This window comes from Lutjanus erythropterus, chromosome 3 (genome assembly GCF_056507025.1).
Source record: "Lutjanus erythropterus isolate fLutEry1 chromosome 3, fLutEry1.hap2, whole genome shotgun sequence".
NCBI lineage: Eukaryota > Metazoa > Chordata > Actinopteri > Lutjaniformes > Lutjanidae > Lutjanus > Lutjanus erythropterus.
Window position 1 is genome coordinate 31,780,061 of NC_139319.1, and position 6,743 is coordinate 31,786,803.

Genomic DNA, 6,743 nt, shown 5'->3' on the forward strand with positions numbered 1-6,743 from the left:
AGAGCATCCAGTGGTAGACACTCACTCAAGGTAAGTAAAATTAACACAAAGTGGCACAGCGAACCACTGTGTATACAAAAATTATCTTGGCATTTCTGAAGTGCTGCACATGGCTCGTGTTCACAGTAAGGTAAAATAATTTCCAAATTTCACATGAGGAAATTCACTGGAGATTATTTTCATTATTGGATAAGCTGACTACTATTTCTGACCATTTAATCAGCTGTTTAGTGTGTAAAATGTCAAACAATGTTCACATATTTTCAGAGCCTAAGAGATGTGTATTGTTTTGCTAACCAACAGCCCAAAACCCAAAGATATAATTAACAGTGGTATAAAACACCAGCAAATCTGTACATCTGAAGAGCTGCAAACTACAAATTTGTCATTTTTGTTTGATTAACAAACTAATTAATTAGTTGTTTTTACAAATCAATTAGTTGACAAATTGTTTCAGCACTGAGGTAAACAGTTATGGTTGCTGTGTAGGAGGATGTTATAAAGATAAAAACATCCTATAGTATGATGCAACAGAAAATTCAACACAGTTGTATGGTATTGGGCTTCAAATATAGTTTAAGTTGATATTAAAGTGGTTTTACTGTACATGAAGCTCATGTCTAAAGCTGTTGGGATGTGTAAACTGTATTTCAAATCTCCTGTCTTCCCTCTGTCCCTCAGAGTCAATACCAGATCTTCTCTCAGCTGTGAAGATCTTGGCAGGGTCCACAGTTGAAATTGCAGCGGCTTCTGTTGGTGAGACGAGTCTGGTGAAAGCTGTCCGGATAATAGAGGAAGATGGGAAAGTTTTGGACTCCACACTGGAGGTGGGGGAGCCAGAAGTCCTGGAAGCAACCACAGAGATTGTGGCTGAAGAGGCAGCAGAGAAGGTGGCTGAAGAGGTGGCTGTTGTGGTGAATGAAGAGGAGCTAAAATCTGTAGAGGCTGCAGAAGATGCAGATGCTCCAGCTGCTGAGGAGGAGACAGCTGCTCCTATAGCAGCAGCAGGAGAGGAGGAGAAAGAGGAGGGAGCTGCATCTGTTCCCGAGGAACCGACAGCTTCAGCCCCGACAGTGGAGGAGGTGACTGAAGTCGAGTCTGAAGATCAGGCTGCAGTCCCTGAAGCTGCTCCAGAGGAGTCTGTCTCCTCTGCGGAGGTCTCACCTGAAGATGCTGCTCCTGCTGAGGAAGCAACACCCGCTGAGGAGGCCAAACCAGCTGAGGAAGCCACCGCCGTCACTGCTGACGAAGCACCTGCTGCTGAGACATCAGTGGAGGAGGCAACAGCTGAGCCTTCAGCAGAGGAGACGGCTGAAGCTGCAGCGGTTGTGGACACGATTCAGCTGGCAGCAGCCTCCTTGGGGTCAGACCTGGAGGTTCTTTCAGCTGCAGAGCCAGAATCCACATCAGAGGCTCCAGCACATGAGGCCAAGCACTGCCATTCCTGCCACTCTGCTCAGTCAGCAGCAGAGGAGGTGGCACCACCTGCTGCTCTGGAAGAGCAGCTGGCCAGTGAGGGAGCTGTGGATATAACACATGAAGCCAAAGAGGCAGTGTCACTGGTGGAGGGACAAAGTAAGAACACATTGTATGAAGCTTTTGCACTCCCATTCCTACTTTACATGATCTATAATGCCACATAATAGCTACATTTGTTTCCTCATTTTGTTAAATGTAAAGTATATGGAAATAGTTTGGGATAATAGAACTTTATGTTTTATTTTTTAAAAGCAAGACCTCTTTCATTGTCCCCAGTGCTGAATAATAGTTAGATAGTTATAAACATCGGGCAAGAAAAGCAAAAGACCCGCAATATATGTGTGTTTAATTCTTCTTCTTTTTTTTTTTTTTGAAGAAATACATAGTAGCACCAACAAAGACCAAGTTAGTAAATCCAAGTTTATTGATGCAAACCAAAATCAAATAGTTTAATTAGTGTGGAGATGTTTTCTAGCCCAAATAAATTAATAAAAAAAATAATTTGAGTGCTGTTGGGGCAACTGACTGTTGCAGATCAGCTGGAGGGTAAAGAAAGAAAAAAAGCATTATAAAACTCATTTAGGTTGAGTTTGTCCCTTAACCTTCTTCACTAAGCCTATTACTTTTCTTAACCCATCTCAAATAGGAAGCCATTTTTAAAGTTAATCCTCCTCAAGTTTAAATTTAATGTCAATACTGGATTACATTTTAAATGGGAGTTTTAAGTTTTGGTGCAAACTTTATGTATTAACTCTATGTTTAAAGCAAAAACTAAACTAAGGTCTAAAGAGAGGTGTAAATTTCTTTCTTAATTCAAAGGTAGGGGTAAGATTAAGCTATGATTTGAGGGTTAAATATTAACTCTTGTTGGTGCAACCCAGCCTTAAAGATGAATTACACCCAAAGTCTCAACTGGTGTGTCCACCTGTTAGATAATACTGAAAGAATAATTGACAAGGTAAGTAGGTTAGGGTGAGGAAAGGTTGTCCTTAGATCTGAAAGACAAAATAGTCTGGTATCACAAACTGTAGTGTGGGCACAGTGGAAGGTGCAGATGTAAAACGGCAGTGCAACAGACTTTTTTTCACAGCAGCCATATTGATATGAAATAGTAGGGTAAACACGGGGGTGTGAGGTCTGGTTTCATTCAGTGTAGCAGAGCCTTTCCAGTGAGCCAACATGCATGATTGACCCCTCCTGCCACTTTTGGAACCTTGGTCAACATTCTCCTTTCCTGTTTCCTTTATTTATAGATAGTTATATGGCGTTTTAACCAGCTTTTAACCAAAATTCAGTTTTCTTTTCTACATAGACAAGCCTATTGCATAGCATATAAGTGCAATAAACAGGAAAAGAGAAAGTTGACTAAGGTTCTGCACAGTACTTTACCCTACTATTTCATGTCAAAATGGCTGCTTGTTATGAAAGTCTACAAATGTTTGTACCAACACATATGCTGATTTGTTAAACACATGCGCAACTAATAACAATCATCACCTCATTCCATTAATGTGGGCCAGTGTCATGGTTCTGGTACTGTACATGCTGGCTCACCAACATCGCTTAATGATACACTTGACTGGAACTGACCAGTTGTTAACATCATTAGTTCCACCTGTGCTTTTCTGTAACTAAAGTAATGGTGGACATGGATTAATGTCTTACAATAATCAATATATAAAAGGCTTACAAATATTATACACTAAAAAAAACACAAACATAATTATTAACCTTTAATAAAGGTTTTGGTGGTCCCCTCTTCCAGAATCAGAGTGGAGGTGGGCAATTTCTTATGCTGACTTTTCACCTGTGTTTCCTGACAGCTGACATTTACCATTAACCTAAGACCTGAATCTTACATAACATGACTTTTCAATAGACCTTTTTCACGTCAGGTCCTGTTCCATTTAGTGTAGCAGAGCCTTTCCAGTCAGCCAACATGCACAATAGCACCCTGACTCTGTTTGACCTGAACCATAATTGGTATCATTGGTTATACCTGTGTTTACCCGTGAATCAAGCTCTCAGATCCTTTAGCAGTGGTTTATGACAGGCAGATGCGCTGAGCAGACCACCTCATTAAACCCAATTAAACATATAGACTGAGTTTACAACATAAAAATGTAAAAAAAAAAAACTACGTTTTGAGTCATGAGACGATTAGGAAATAAATTTAAATGCTACAAAAATAAAGAGTAAAGGGTTGCTAGATTTCTAAATTCACATAAATTTGAATTATTGAACATTGTACAATAAAGAAAACACTGTGGTTGAATGATTTACCACTTTCAACTTTGCATGTGAAAAATACATTAAAACCTTCCCTGTATTTGGCTCTGATCACATGTATTTCTGCCTATATCCACAGAGCCAAAGATGTCTATCTGGACTGTAAAAAGCTGCTCAGTGATGTAATAGTACAGTTAATAAGGTAAATGGTTAAAAGCAGCACGACTAGAACTAGAGACAGTAGAATGGACACCTTCAGGGTATGCATAGATACCCACATTTTAGACCCTCAGAGTTGATGAGAAGGGCAGTGTGACTACTACTTACTACTTACTGCTTTTCTTTGCACTCTATTTAGATTCTACATCAGGTTCATTCTTCCAAATTAATGATAAAATGTTCTTATTTAAAGACAAGTATGTTGCAGTATAACATGTAAAGTCATGCTTTTCTGCCATATAAACCAGTGTTGTGTTTATTTGTTGCAGCCACAGAGACTACGGTGGTGGTGACAGCCCAGTCATGACATTAGAGACAGTGTGCCTTCCACAACACTCGCTTATCTGTCAACCGAGCCAGGACGACTGATGAAGACAACACGAGGAGAGCTAACCACAGGTTTAACTAGCTGATGTGTCCTTTTTGAAATGTTATCAGAGTTTTTTTTTAATGTTTGTTTCTGACCCATCCGTTTTTAGCATTTGTAAAATGATTCCCATTATTGTCCACTAGGTGCCACTGTTGTAAAGCTTTTCATGACCAGTTGAATTAATCAAAAGTTTCTTTAACAGTGTTGTAGTAGGCAGTGGCAGTGGTTTCTTGTCATTGTAATGTGATAGACTGCTTTCCATAGACATCGCCAATATCTACAAACTGGTCCAAGATTTTTAATGTCAGGGTGCACCTGTATGTTTTGTTTGAGCTCATATCAGGTGATATAATGGCATGAAGACATGCATTTTGTTGCTTTTATCATAAATGCAGGTGCACACTGATATACACTGATTTGCACCCTTTCACTTAAGAGCTTATCTTCAACAGTAACATGCCTCCAATTTTCAATCATAGATGGATGCTTTCTTTTAAATATATTTGTAGGTGCACTGCATAAATGATCATATATTAACTATATATTATATTAATATATTAAATAGTTAATATACCAGTGTTTATGTAGTTAATTATGATGTTTCTGTTGTCATAATGATGTGCTTACATAGACACTTTAATAAAGAGATGTATAAACATTTGAACTCCAATTTCCTGTGGATGAAATTATACTTGCATTACTCAGTGTTATGAATCAACATGATAGTGTGTGAGTTAAAGTCAACACATTGACCACCAGAGTTATTATAGTATTGTATTTTCCATTGCTTTTATTTTTATTTTGTTCTTAATTTTTGTTTTCAATTCAGTTTAGTTTCAGTTAGTTTCAAAAGTGAGTTTACTCATTTCAGTTTAGTTTGTATTGTTTAAAAAATATTTAGTTTTAGTTTAGGTCTCATTAGTTTCAGTATTATTTTTGTTTATTTCATTATAATATGGGCCTATTTAATATTATTCAGTTTGTTTTTTTCTAAAGTCTGGATTTTATTTTATGTCAGTTAACTGAAATGCTTTTTTTTGTTGTTAAGTTAATTACAATATTGACCACTTGGTGGAGACAGATACCTGTTATTGGATCATAACCTTATGCACTGTAAATCATTAAAAACAAGTTCTGCAGCCATCTAAAAATGTCAATTAACTGAATTCAGGTTAGATAATTACTTCAGAGTTCAAGAGTACTAATTCACCAAGTAAACTCAGTTCTGAGGTGGTTTGAAAATAAGAACTTGAACTTTCAAGTTGAATTGAGATAAACAAATCTTATATATTTATGTTAAGTTCATGAGAAAAGAGTAGTCAATTCCACAAATTCCAGTATGATATTTTAGCTATTAGCTTTTCAGGAACTTTTTGGGATAACTTGTGACCATCATGACATCTTCTTTGTTGTCTCAAAATAAAGAGGAGCATGAAAACAACATAACAATATCTAACATTATATAGATACATATATATACAATGTATATATGGTGGGACAAGAGATTGCATAGGATTGTTTTCAAACAAACGAAAAACTGTATCATAGACAAATTACACTGAACAGGATGAGTTTATTCTGGTGAGCTTTTTGTGTTTTAAAATCATATATACTAACAATTCAGACGTGCTTTGCCATTGGTATTCTGGGGACATTCAGAGAAAAGAAAGTAGATAAATTAAAAAACATACAAAATTAAGCAATCATCTAAATAAATAAATATTAGTTTGAAAAAAAAAAAAAAATAATATGGGATACATAAAATTTGTAAACATGATAAGAGAAAAGAAAATGGGGGAAAAATGCATTCATTTTCATGGAAGAGACTGTTGTATTAATTATAAAGTCTCAAATATAGTCCTTGAATTCACATAAGAATTTTGCAAATTTGTGTGTATTATTATCCATTCTGCACTTGTGTATATGGAATTTGCTGTTCAGGATCAACAAGTTTTCAGTAAAAATCAACTCTACAATCAACGTGTCCAGAGAATATAATGACATTTCAGAGATATCATTTACATCATGGTAACTTTTTCTCAAAATAGCCTAGAACCTTGCATGTGTATTCAGTGTCTACACAATGTAAATACAAATTAGTTGTATATATATTGTGTAAAATCTCGATGTGTACTATTTTTATTTATTCTGGTGAGCTCTGGTTGTTTATTGAACGGCGTGACGTCATCGATGTAATTTGCCTGAACGAGCGGAGTAAACTGACGACCAGCGGAGTCGGTCTCCATTAACAACAGAGGTGCCTGAACCGACGGCTGCGTGTTTATTCATGCGCTGTCCCACAGAGGACACCGAGCTCCGTACTCCAATACAAACAGCGAACGTTACCGTCGATTAGCCGGCGCTAACGTTAACGTTAGCAGCGGGACTCTACAGCCTGTGACAGTCGACAGCAACAGAACCTACGTCCGTCCGTCCGGAGAGGAGG

General features: G+C 37.3%; 1 pseudogene across 1 annotated transcript; it reads left to right on the forward strand.

The window, feature by feature from the left end:
• The first annotated feature begins 286 nt into the window (after window positions 1–286).
• Window positions 287–4,370, forward strand: LOC146330301 (uncharacterized; annotated as a pseudogene). The gene is made up of 3 exons (XR_014769860.1): window positions 287–1,575; window positions 3,848–3,910; window positions 4,197–4,370. The product of XR_014769860.1 is annotated as an uncharacterized LOC146330301 (transcript).
• Window positions 4,371–6,743: the final 2,373 nt, after the last annotated feature.